This window comes from Meles meles, chromosome 1, assembly GCF_922984935.1.
Source record: "Meles meles chromosome 1, mMelMel3.1 paternal haplotype, whole genome shotgun sequence".
In the NCBI taxonomy this organism is placed as follows: Eukaryota; Metazoa; Chordata; class Mammalia; order Carnivora; family Mustelidae; genus Meles; species Meles meles.
This window is the reverse complement of record NC_060066.1, coordinates 111,870,285-111,883,328: the sequence shown is the minus strand read 5'-3', so window position 1 is coordinate 111,883,328 and position 13,044 is coordinate 111,870,285. Positions and strand designations below refer to the sequence as shown.

Sequence of the window (13,044 nt, the reverse complement as noted above, 5' to 3'; positions counted from 1 at the left end):
CCCGGGGAGGTGGGTTCCCATGGGGAATTAAAAACCGAACTTCCTACTGTAGTCAGAAGGAAGTAACTAACGGCGGTTGTTTGAGGTTCAAGCTAACTGCTGTGGGGAGCGGTCAGATCCAACCGGGGCCCCAGGGAAGGAGGAATCATTAAGGATAAATCTTGACAAATTAGTGAAACGTTAGTCTGAAGACTAGGAGAAAGCTATTCTAAGCCAAGAAACAGCATATGCAATGAGCCGCTCGAAAAGAAATCCAGTTTAAGAAACAGAGCAACAAAAACATCAGAAGGAGCACCGAAAGCAGAAAAGAACAAAGATTGTCCTCGGGCTGGGACAGATCTAGATCTTTACTGATCACTGATGGTACTCATATAGTATTTATGAATTCTTACTTTGTATTATAATCATGTGCATGTCTAATTCCGTACTAGAAACCCTTATCACTTGGTATGTGTTACCCAGACCAGCAAGCAGCATAGGCATCACCTGGGAGCTTTTTCGAAGTGTAGAATCTGAGGCTCTATCCTACAGAAATCAGAATCTGCATTTTAACAAGATCCTCAAGGGGAATGTGTATACATCTTTAACTGTAAGAAGCACTGCTTAGACAGCTGGCAGAGAGCAAATCTAGATTTGATTACTTTTCATATTCTGCTTGCATCTTGTATTGAGTAAGTTTTTAATAAACCTTTGCCCAATGAAGGGTACATGAATACTATTCACTGCATTTCTACCATGATAATACCACTTAAATAGCCAGTGATGGGGAATCCCAAGTCGTACAAGGCCACTCTTTCTGAATGAGCAGCTCTATTTGTTGAAAAGTTTATTTTTTTAAAAGATTTTATTTATTTATTTGACAGAGAGAGAGATCACAAGTAGGCAGAGAGGCAGGCAGAGAGAGAGGAGGAACCAGGCTCCCCACGGAGCAGAGAGCCCAATGCGGGCTCGATCCCAGGACCCTGAGATCATGACCTGAGCCGAAGGCAGCGGCTTAATCCACTGAGCCACCCAGGCGCCCCGAAAAGTTTAATTGCAAACCCATTCACTTGAGTTCAGCAAATCCACTTCTCTGCCTTTTGTCTTTCCTCTGCGCCTAGTAAACTCAGTTATTCTCTGACTCTTAACCAAGGCACTTTGCAGAAAAAGGTACGTTTTTACTGTGATCTTTTGCAGGTCCCTCCAAAGTCTCCACTGCCTGGTTACCTCCTCTTTGGTCCCTACCGTTGCCCTCCCTGCCAGTTTCTTTCTTTCTTTCCATGGGGACTCTGAAGCAAGGCCCTTGAAATAGTAATACATTAAATCTTAACTTGTGTACTATTCAGCTTTCTAACCGCAGTTTGGTTTCTCTATGCCAAATAATATGTTCTTGAAGTATACCTTACAATATAGTCAGATCAGCATTGGAGAGGCAAACCAGGTATTATGTTGGCCAATGGAAAACTTACAAAGAAAAGAATTAAACTGCTTGTAAAACTAAATACAAGTGCTTTGAGGGTTATCTCCATTGGTGGATTATCCATGACACTGATTTGCTCTAATAGCATTTATAAGTCAGTCAATAGTTAATAAAGTCAACCTTGCATATTCCATATTCAGACACAGGAGAAAGTAATTAACACTGTAGGATGGATTCATTGCTTCTTTCTAGTCCCAAGTTTGTTTATTTGCTGCCACTCCAATGTTCTCTCTTTCCTTACAGAGGGAAAGAAAAGGAGGTATGAAGTAATGTAATTGGTGGGGGTTCTCCTGACGTTACTGTGTCTCACATGTCCTTGCCACTGATCTCCTCAGATCAGCCATTCTGCCTGATAAACAGGAAAATAACAGAGAGCATGGGAAGTCTCATATCACAGTAAGCTTATATGTACATTGCTAAAGGTGTCCTTCTGAGAGGTGAAAATGGGATAGGAAAAGAGTCTATTGATTTTACAGAACGTGATGACAGATTAGTTTGGGCACCTGGAGGCTTATATTCCCATTTCCCCTCCCATTTGTGGTCAGAGATGGGTAGGACATCTCGTCTTGGTGATTTACATTTCAAAAATGATCTGATATTTTGTATAAAGTTGAACCTTCACTTAACATGTAGTTTAGTAATCCCCTGCTAGGTATTTACCCAGGTGAAATAAAGGTGGGTTCACACAAAAACCTGTATGCAAATGTTTATTTGTACCAAGCATATGTGGCTTTATTCATATTTATCCCCAAATGGAAACAACAGAAATGTCTTTCGCCTGGTGAATCAATGAACAAAAGGTGGCGTAGTTGTAAATGGAAAACTACTCAGCAATAAAAAGGATTAAACTCTCCATACACACATGGATGAATTGCAAATGTATTATGGGGAGTGAAAGAAGCCAGATTGTATTTACATGACATTCTGGGAAAAGCAGAGTGTCAGAAACAGAACCATGCCTTCTAGGAGTTAAGGATGGGAAGGGAGAGGTTGACTACAAAGGAGCAGGAGGGAATTTGGGGGTGGGGTGCACGGAATAGTTCCATTTCCATATCTTGATTATAGTGGTCAAAACTTACAGAGCTGTATCTGCCAAAATTCTCAGAAGTGTACAATTAAAAGGATGACTTTTATTATAAGAAAATTATACTTTAATAAGAACTAAAAATACATACTATTTTAAAAATCAGCTTTAGCAAGAGGAAAGATTAAATTTATACAAAAAGAGACCACTCAGTCATTGTAGAAACTAATTATTTTTAAAAACAAATACCATTGATTTTAAGTGTTTTCCAGCTTTATTGCAATATAGTTGACAAAATTATATATGTGTAAAGTGTACAACATGACGACTTGATATAAACATTGTGGAATGATTATCACAGGCAAGGTAATTAACACACCTGTCAATCCACATAGTAACCTTTGTGTATGTGTGATGACAATACTTAAAATTTGTCTCTTAGCAAATTTCAAGTATATAATATAGTTATTATTTACTATAGTCACCATGCTATGATTACTCTCTAAACAAAATCTTGCTATTTTTTCCACCACCTAGTCCCTGGCAACTACCATTCTACCATCTGATTCTCTGAGTTCAACTTTTTTTTTAGATGCCATGTAGAGGTGAAATTGTATGGTATTTGTCTTTCTCCATTTGACTTATTTCCTTTCTTGTCTGATTTATTTCCTTTCTCTGACATTCACTTAGCATAATACCCTCAAGGTCTGTCTATGATGTCACAGGGGGCAATATTTTCTTCTTTCTCATGGCTGAATAATGTTCCATTATATATATCACATCATTTTATCCATTCATCTGCAGATAGACACTTAGGTTGTTTCTGTATCTTGACAATTGTAAATAATGCTGCAATGAATATGGGAGTGCAGCTACTTCTTTGAGATCCTGATTTCACTTCCTTTGGGATGTATACCCAGAAATGAGATTGAGAAATGAGATTGCTGGATCCTATGGTAGTTCTATTTTTAATTTCTTGAGTAACCTCCAAACTGTTTTCCATAGTGGGTATACCAATTTACAGTGCCACCAGCAAAGTATGAGGGTTCCCTTTTCTCCACATCCTTGCCAACACCTTTCTTTTCTTTTTGATGATAGCTGTTCTAGCAGATATGAGGAGATACCTCCCTGTGGTTTTGATTTGCATTTCCCTGATGATTAGTAATGTTGAGTGTTTCATGTACCTGTTGGCCATTTGCATTTTTTCTTTGGAGAAATGTCTATTCAGGTCTCACATTGTTATTTTAATAAGAAATGTTTATTTGGCCTTTATCCCATTTCTGGCACAGAGCTTCTAAAACCCTTAGAATTTCCTGAGTGAGGAGGGCACTAAAGTTGTCTCTTGTTATGTTAACGTCGGGACTTTTAGGAGAAGGGACCAACTTAGCTGGTTAGAGGGCTGGAAATTTCAGTCCCACCCCACTGACCCCCAGGGAGTGGAGAGGGTTTGGAAGTTGAATCAATTGCCAGTGACCAATGACTTAATCCATTATGCCTATGTAATGAAGCCTTTATAAAACCCCAAAAGGACAAGGTTTGGAGAGCTTCCAGGTTGGTGGACATGTGGAGATTCTGGGAGTTGAGAACTAGGAAAGGGCATGGAAACTTCACACTCTTTTCCCATACCTTGCCCTGTGCATCTCTTTGCTGTTCCTGAGTTATATCTTTTTTATAGTAAGTTAGGAATCTAGTGACTAAATGGGTTTCCTGAGGTATGTGAGCCACTCTAGCAAATTAATGGAACTCAAGGAGGTAGAGGAACCTCCAATCTATAACCTATTAGTCAGAAGCCCAGGTGACAACTTGGATTTGTGACTGGTTTCTGAAATATGTGTGGGGGGGCGCGGTTGCTGGCACTTCTGTAGGACTAAGCTCTTTAGCTCTGGGATCAGACACCATCTCCAGGTACATAATGTCAGAATTGAGTTGAATTTTAAGACACACAGCTAGCATCTTGAGGATTACTTGTTGGTGTGGGGCGTTACTCCAACTCCCATGTTGAAATTGGTAACCAGACTACTTAAGGAACTTTGCTTTAGTTGAATTATTTGTTTTCTTGCTATTGAATTGTTTGAATTTCTTATGTATTTTGGATATTTGTCCCTTTTTAGCTATAGCAGATATATGGTTAAATATCAGATAAATATTTTTTCCTATTTGATAGGTCACCTGTTGACTGTTTTCTTTGCTATGCAAAAGCTTTTTACTTTGATGTAGTTCTGCTTGTTCATTTTTGCTTTTATTGCCTTTTTCATCACCAAGACCAATGTCAAAGATTCTACCCTTTATGTTTTCTTTGAGGAGTTTTATAGTTTCAGGTGTAAATTCAAATCTTTAATCCATTTTGAGTTAGTTTTTGTGAGTGGTATAAGATAGGCATTTAGTTTCATTCTTTGGTATGTGTATATTCAGTTTTCCCAGCACTACTTTTTAAAGAGACTTTCCCAGAATTTTTTGGTTTGGGCACCCTTGTCAAAGATTAGTTGACCAATGGTTAGTTGACTGTTAGTTGACTATGGGTTTATTTCTGGGCTTTCTGCTCTCTTCCTTTGGTCTGTGCCTATTTTTATGTAGATACCATACTGTTTTGATTATAGTAGTTTGAAATCAAGAAGTGTAATACTTCCAGTTCTGTTCATCTTTCTCAAGATTCCTTTGGTTTTAGGGGGGTCTTTTGTGGCTTCTTATTTTCTATTTTAAAATCATTTTATTCTGGACTGGAAGTGGTAGTGAAGTTCTTACATTCTGTCGCCTAGAGGAAGAGGAGCCAAATTAAAGGGTCCAGAATTTTCCTCACATATTATCATAATTCTGTCTTTCAGATTCCAAAGGACTTGCATGTGAATTCTATCATGTGATCTTAAAACTGCCCTGTGAGAGTGGGCAGAACAGATAATTATATCTTGTTATAAACAAGGCTCAGAGTAAATATATAGCCAGCATTTCCTAAAATGCTATGTATACCTCACTTTTTAAAACTTTGATGAGGGCCTAGGACCTACTGGGCCTATGCCGAGCAGCCCCTGCTCTGGAGTTGCTCACAATGACTCCAACTAGATATGACCCCAAACCTGACACTTACAGACACAGTATCTGTAGTGACACTTATGGCTAAACTAATTCACTGAAAATTTCCTCTTCCCAAAAGTATAAACTTACATTATTTGAAGAATTAGAATCTCAATTAACATCATCATAATTGATTGAGCACTTAATATATATATCACCACATGAGTATTATTTGGTACTAAGAGACTGTTACTGTAAATTGTTTTACTTAGGGCAAGTATCTTTATCTTTCTAATTGTTAAGTTTTCTTATATGTAAAATGAGAGGATTGTGCATGTCATCACTAAATCCTGGGTTAGAGTTGAAAATATCAATATGAATTCATGTTTACCTTAATATAGATGCAGATGGATAAATATGGAAATAATTTGTGTGTATTCATGTGGTAGTATATGTATACATATATTTCCAAGCTCTGTCCTCTGAAGGGCCTAGAAAAAAATGACAGCCCCGTAGCCATGAGCACACCTGCACCCAGGTTTTGGTTTCTAATACCATCTAATAAAAGGAACCAGGACTCTTGGGAGAAATGGCTGCTTTTAGGACACTGAATATGTAAGATGAGTCTGGAGCATCTGGTAGTGCCAGAAAGTGAAGAAGTGCTTAAACCAAACAAACAAGCAAACAAACACACAGGAAACAACTGGGGGTATGTCACAGGAACACAGGAGTCAATGAAATAGATCTTAATGGCTAAAGAAGGAATAATATGAGCAATGAAATAAATAATACAGTATTGGACTATAACCCAAAGTATAAATATCCATGAGTCTATGCTGTTAATAAAAAAATGATTAAATAAGCAAATAAAGGGGAAAGCATTCTTCCCATACAGAAAAATTCCAAAAAATTTATGTGATATTCTGTCCTCAAAGAGATGGAACATAACTGTCAACTGCTTAAGTGTAGGCTGAGTATAGTAATTCCTTCTAAAGAGTACAATATATAAGGGGGAAAAGGAATAACTTAACAGTAGAGAGACATGACAAACACTGCATCAGCCAGTTGATCAAGATTAACATCATTAGTGATAAGTCATTAGTAGTATGTACCCTTGGTATCATATAATGAGAATAACACTTTACCTCTGTGGTCTTTTTCCTGAGAAGCTATAACCTCAGCCTAATCATGAGAAAAAATATTAGACACTCACCAGGTAAGGGATATTCTACAAAATGCTTAACCAGTAGTAGTCTTAAAAACTTGAAAGATCATCAAAAACAAGGAAAGTCTGAGAAACTATCACAGTCTAAGCGAGCCTAATGTTGAGGGGTAATGTATTTTGAGTGGGATCCTGTGACAGAAAAAGAACATTAGAAATAGACTAAATAAATTAGAAAAAAGGACAGAACTTAGTTCTTTTTAAAAGTGTCAAGGTCCGGAAAGGCAACAAAAGCCTGAGGAGCTGACAAAGATTGGGGGAGAATAAGGATACCTAACAACTAAATACAATATGGGATCCCAGAGTTGATCCTGGAACAGAAAAAGGAATTTAGTTTGAAAATTAGTGAACTTTGAATAAGGTCTGTGGCTTAGTTAACAGTATTATATCAAGGTTAATTTCCTTGAGGATTATAATGTTATATGAAATCTTATACTTAGGGAGTCTTGGCTAAGGGTATATGAGACCTCTCTGTACTGTTTTTTTTAATTGAAATATTCAGCCATCTGGGTGGCTCAGTTAGTTAAGCATCTGTCTTTGGCTCGGGTCATGATCCCACCTGGTGGGGAGGCTGCTTCTCCCTCTCCTCCCTGCTCATGCTCTCTTTCACTATCTCTCTCTCTCAAGTGAATAAATAAAATCTTAAAAATAAATAAATAAAAATGAAATATAATTGACATACAATATCCTAATGACTTCAGATGTTCATCATAGTGATGTGATATTTTTATACATTATGAGATGAGCCCCTGATAAGTCTAGTTACCACCTGTCACCGTACAAAGTTATTACAATGTTATTGACTATATTCCCTATGCTGCACATTACATCTGCATCACTTATTTATTTTATAACTGGAATTTTCTATTAAGAAATCCCCTTCAACTTTTTTGCCCCTTCCAACCCCTCCTTACTCTGGTAACCAACAGTTTGTTTTCTATATCTATGACTCTGTTTCTGTTTTGTTTTGTTCATTTGTTTTGTTTTTTTAGATTCCACATATAAGTGAAATCATACATTATTTGTCTTTGTCTCACTTATTTTACTTAGCATAATATTCTCTAGATCCATCAGTTCTGTCAAAAATGGCTAGATTTCATCCTTTTTTATGCCTGATAAATATATATATTTATCTTCTTTATACTACATCTTCTTTATCCATTCATCTATCCATGGACACGTAGTTTGCTTTCAAATCTTGGCTGTTGTAAATAATGCTCCAATGAACATAGGAATGCATTTATCTCTTCAAATTGGTGTTTTCATTTTCTTTGGATAAAGACCCAGAAGTGATGGGCATTGAGAAGGGCACGTGTTATGATGAGCACTGGGTGTTATACATAAGTGATGAATCATTGAACACAACATCTAAAACTAATGACATACTTTATGTTGGCTAATTGAATTTAAATTAAAAAATATGCAAAAGTGGAATTGCTGGATCATATGCTAACTCTAGTGTTAAATTTTGAAGAATCTCCATACAGTTTTTGATAGTGGCTGCACCAGTTTACCTTCTCACCAACAGTGTATGAAGATTCCCTTTTCTCCACATTCTCCCCAACATTTTTTGTGTTTTGTCTTTTTGACAATAACCAGTCTGGTGTAAACCAATCTGATGAGTCAGTATCAGTTGTGAGGTGATATCTTATTTTGGTTTTGATTTGCATTTTCTTGATAGTGAGTGATTTTGAGCATCTTTTCATGTGCCTGTTGGCTGGCCATCTGAATGTCTTCTTTGAAAAAAATGTCTATTCAAGTCCTCTGCCCATTTTTCAATCAGGTTTTTTGTTTTTTGGATATTAAGTTGTATAAATTATTCATTTTGAATATTAATCCCTTTTCAGATGTATGATTTGCAAGTATCTGCTTGCATTAAGTGGGTTGCCTTTTTGTTTTGTTTATTGTTTCCTTCACTGTGCCAAAGCTTTTTAGCTTGATGTAATCTCATTTATTAATTTTAGCTTCTGTTGCCCTTGCCTGACAAAGCTAATCCATAAAAATATTGTTAAAGATGATGTCAGAGCTTACTGTCAATGTTTTCTTTTGTTTCTTTGGTTTTAGGTCCTACATGCAATTCTTTAATACGTTTTGAATTTATTTTTGTACATGATATCAGAAAGTGATCCAGTTATATTCTTTTGCATTAGCTATTCAGTTTTCCAACACCATTTATTGGTCTTTTCCCAATTGTGTATTCTTTTATCCTTTGTCATAGATTAATTGATGATACATGTATGGGTTTATTTCTGGGTTTTCCCTTCTATTCCTTTGATCTATGTGACTGTTTTCATGCAATGCTATATGGTTTTGATTACTATAGCTTTGTAGTATAGTTTAAAATCAGGGAACATGAGACCTCCAGCTTTGTTCTTCTTTCTCAAGATGACTTTGGCTCTCAGGGTCTTTTTTGATTTTGTACAAATTATAGTATTGTTTGTTCTATTTCTGTAACATTACCTTTGGAATTTTAATAGAGATTACATTGGATCTGTGATTGCTTTTGGTAGTCTGAAGATTTTAACAATATTAATTATTCCATTCCATGAGCATGGAGTATCTTTCCATTATTGGTGTCATCTTCAGTTTCCTTAATCACTGCCTTACAGCTTTCAGTTCTTTCACCTCCTTGATTAAATTTATTCCTAGGTATTTTTGTTCTTTCTAATGCAATTGTATAGGATTGTTTTCTTAACTTCTCTTCTTTGTTGTTAGTGTATAGCAATGCAGCTGATTTCTTCAGTATGCAGATCTGTTGCATTTTTATACAATAATAATGAAGTAGCAGAAAAAGAAATCAAGGAATTGATCCCATTTGCAAGTGCACCAAAAACAATGATACCTAGGAATAAACCCAACTAAAGAGGTAAAAGATCTGTACTCTAAAAAGTATAGAATACTTATGAAAGAAATAGAAGAGGACACAAAGAAATGGAAAAGCATTCCATGGTCATGGATTGGAAGAACAATATTGTTAAAATGTCTATACTACCCTAAGCAATCTACACACTCAGTACAATCCTTTCAAAATACCAACAACATTTTTCACAGAGCTAGAACAGACAGTCCTAAAATGTGTATGGAGCCACCCAAATAGCCAAAGCTATTTCTGAAAAAGAAAAAACAAAACTGGAGGCAACACGATTCTGGATTTCAAGCTATATTACAAAGCTGCGGTCATCAAGCTGGCACAAAAACAGACACACAGATGAAAGGAACAGAATAGAGAACCCAGAAATGGACTCTCAACTACTTTTTCAACTAATCTTCGACAAAACAAGAAAGAATGGAAAAAAGATAGTCTCTTCAACAAATGGTGTTGGGAAAACTGGACATTCTGCAAAATAATGAAACTGGACCACTTTCTTATACCATACACAAAAGCAAATTCAAAAAGGATGAAAGACCTACATGTGAGAAGGAAACCATCAAAATCCTAGAGGAGAACATAGGCTAGCAACCTTTTTGACCTTGGCCATTGCAACTTCTTACTAGATATATTGCCAGAGGTAAGGGAAACAAAAGCCAGAGGAAAAAAAAACAAAAGTTCAAAATGAACTATAGGGATTTCATCGAGATTTCATCAAGATAAAAATCTCTGGGGGCGCCTGGGTGGCTCAGTGGGTTAAGGCCTCTGCCTTCAGCTCAGGTCATGATCCCAGGGTCCTGGGAGCGAGCCCCACATTGGGCTCTCTGCTCAGCAGGGAGCCTGCTTCCTCCTCTCTCTCTCTGCCTGCTTCTCTGCCTACTTGTGTTTGCTGTCTGTCAAATAAATAAATAAAATCTTTAAAAAAAAAAAAGATAAAAATCTCTGCACAGCAAAGGAAACAATCAACAAAACTAAAAGACAGCCCATGGAATAGGAGAAGATATTTGTAAAAGACATTTTACAAATGTCTTTTTGTAAAAAAGACATTAGTTAGTATCCAAAATCTATAAAGAACTTATCAAACCAACACCCAAAAAGAAATAATCCAGTTAAGAAATGGGCAGAAAACATGAATAGAACTTTTCTAAAGAAGAGATCAAGATGGCTAACAGAAAAATGAAAAGATGCTCAACATCACCATCATCAGGGAAATACAAATCAAAACCACCATGAGATACTACCTCACACCAGTCAGAAGGCTAAAATTAATAACACAAGAAACAACAGGCATTAGTGAAGATGTGGAGAAAGGGTAAACTCCTGCACTGTTGGTGGGAATGCAAACTGGTTCAGTCACTCTGCAGAACAGAATGGAGGTTCCTCAAAAAGTTAAAAATAGAACTACCCTATGACCCACCAATTGCACTACTGATCTTGGTTTGGCTTGGTTTGGTTTGATTTGGTTTGGTTTGGTTCGTTTTTTTGTTTTCAGAGAGGAAGGTGGGGAGGGGCAGAGGGAAAAGGAGAGAGAATCTTAAGCAGGCAATTTCACTACTGGATATTTACCCAAAGGTTATGAAAATACAGATTTGAATGGGTACATGCACCCTAATCTTTATAGCAACATTATCAACAATAGCCAAACTATGGAGAGAACCAAAATGTCCATCGATTGATGAATGGATAAAGAAGATGTGGGGTGCACACACACATACACAGGAATATTACTCAGTCATCAAAATAAAAAAAGAAACCTTGCCATTTGCAATGACATGGATGGTGCTAGAGTGTATTATGCTAAATGAAATAAGTCAGTCAGAGAAAGACAAATGCCATAGGATATCACTCATGTGAAATTTAAGAAAGAAAACAAATGAGTATACAAGAAGAGGGAACAAGGAGAGAGGGAAACAAAGTATAAGTGGCTCTTAACAATAGAGAACAAGCTGAGGGTTGATGGGGGAGGTGGTTCAGGGATAGGCTGGATGGGTGATGGGTATTAAAGAGGGCACTTGTTATGAGCACCACGTGTTGTATGTAAGTGATGAATCACGGTATTCTACTCCAGAAACCAATATTGCACTGTAAGCTAACTAAAATTTAAATTAAAAAAAGAAATACAACTGATTTCTGTATGTTAAATTTCTATCCTGCAATTTTACTGATTTCATTTACTAGTTCTAACAGTTTTTTGGTGGAATGTTTAAGGTATTCTTTATGTAGTACATCTGCTATTAGAGACAGTTTTATGTCTTCCATTCTGTTCTGATTGCCTTTTACTGCCATGACTAGAACTTCTGATACTATGTTGAGTAAAAGTGGCAAGAGTGGGCATCCTTGTCTTATTTCTGAACGTAGAGAAAAAGTTCTCAGCAGTGTTAGTTGTGGGTTTGTCTTATATAGTACATTATTTCTATATCTACTTTGTTGAGAGCTTTTATCACAAAAAGATATTGACTTTGTAGTCTTTTTCCAATTTTTTTAAAAGGCTGAAACTAGTTCAAAATAAAAAGTTTTTAAAAATTACTAAAGCAGTCAAGGGACACCTGGGAGCCTCCATGGGTTAAGCCTTTGCCTTTGGCTGGGGTCTTGATCTCAGGGTCCTGGGATTGAGCACTGTGTCGGGCTCTCTGCTGGGCGAAGAGCCTGCTCTCCCCCACCCCACACACACTGCCTGCCTCTCTGCCTACTTGGAATTATCTGTCTGTCAAATAAATAAACAATATTTTTTAAAAAATTAAAAGCAATCAAAATGAAATGCATGAACAGGTCCAATGCCATGATTTGTTGTCAAAGGACTCTTCAAATGAGAGAATTTACATCCAAGGAGTAGAGGAAAAAGTGCTCTAAAATAAACTTTAAAAGAAGTTTATTTAAAATTATAGGGAGGGGACGAGGCTAGTTTGAATATATCCCAGCTCCACACCACTCCTTACTCCAACCCAGTTTTCATAAGTCATTAACTATTGGTTCTTGCAGATAGTAAGAGTGCATAAATACCTCAGGATTAATTTGACGCCTGACAGAGCAGGACTGGTGTTCCTCGCCTTCTGGCTAAATCAAAGGTTCTCAAACTTTGCTTTACATCAGAGTTCCCTAGAGGGCTTATTAAGACACACTTGAATAGGCCATGTGCCCAAAGCTTGTGATTCAATAGGTTTGGGGTGGGATCTGAGAATTTCTGTCAAATTCCAGAGGATGGTGGTGTTTCTGGGTACTTGAAATGCTAGGCAAGAGTCTGGACACCAGTACAGGTCCCTGATAAAAGTCAGTGTGCACAAAAGAGCTGAATTTTACAGCCATTATAATGCTTTTAATATCCCCCAAATAAAGAATCAAATACCAACCAGGATATGGAAGAACAGGTTTCCTGTACAGAATTCCAAACAAATTATGGAGATATTACCCTCTCAAGGGGATGAAGCATAATTTTATCTCCTGAGATCACTCATCTTTATTCA

At 36.9% G+C, this 13,044-nt stretch overlaps 1 protein-coding gene across 1 annotated transcript in view; it reads left to right on the top strand.

The window, feature by feature from the left end:
- CHD1L (chromodomain helicase DNA binding protein 1 like) overlaps positions 1-13,044 on the top strand; it is a 155,488-nt gene that overhangs the window by 128 nt on the left and 142,316 nt on the right. The window lies entirely within an intron of this gene.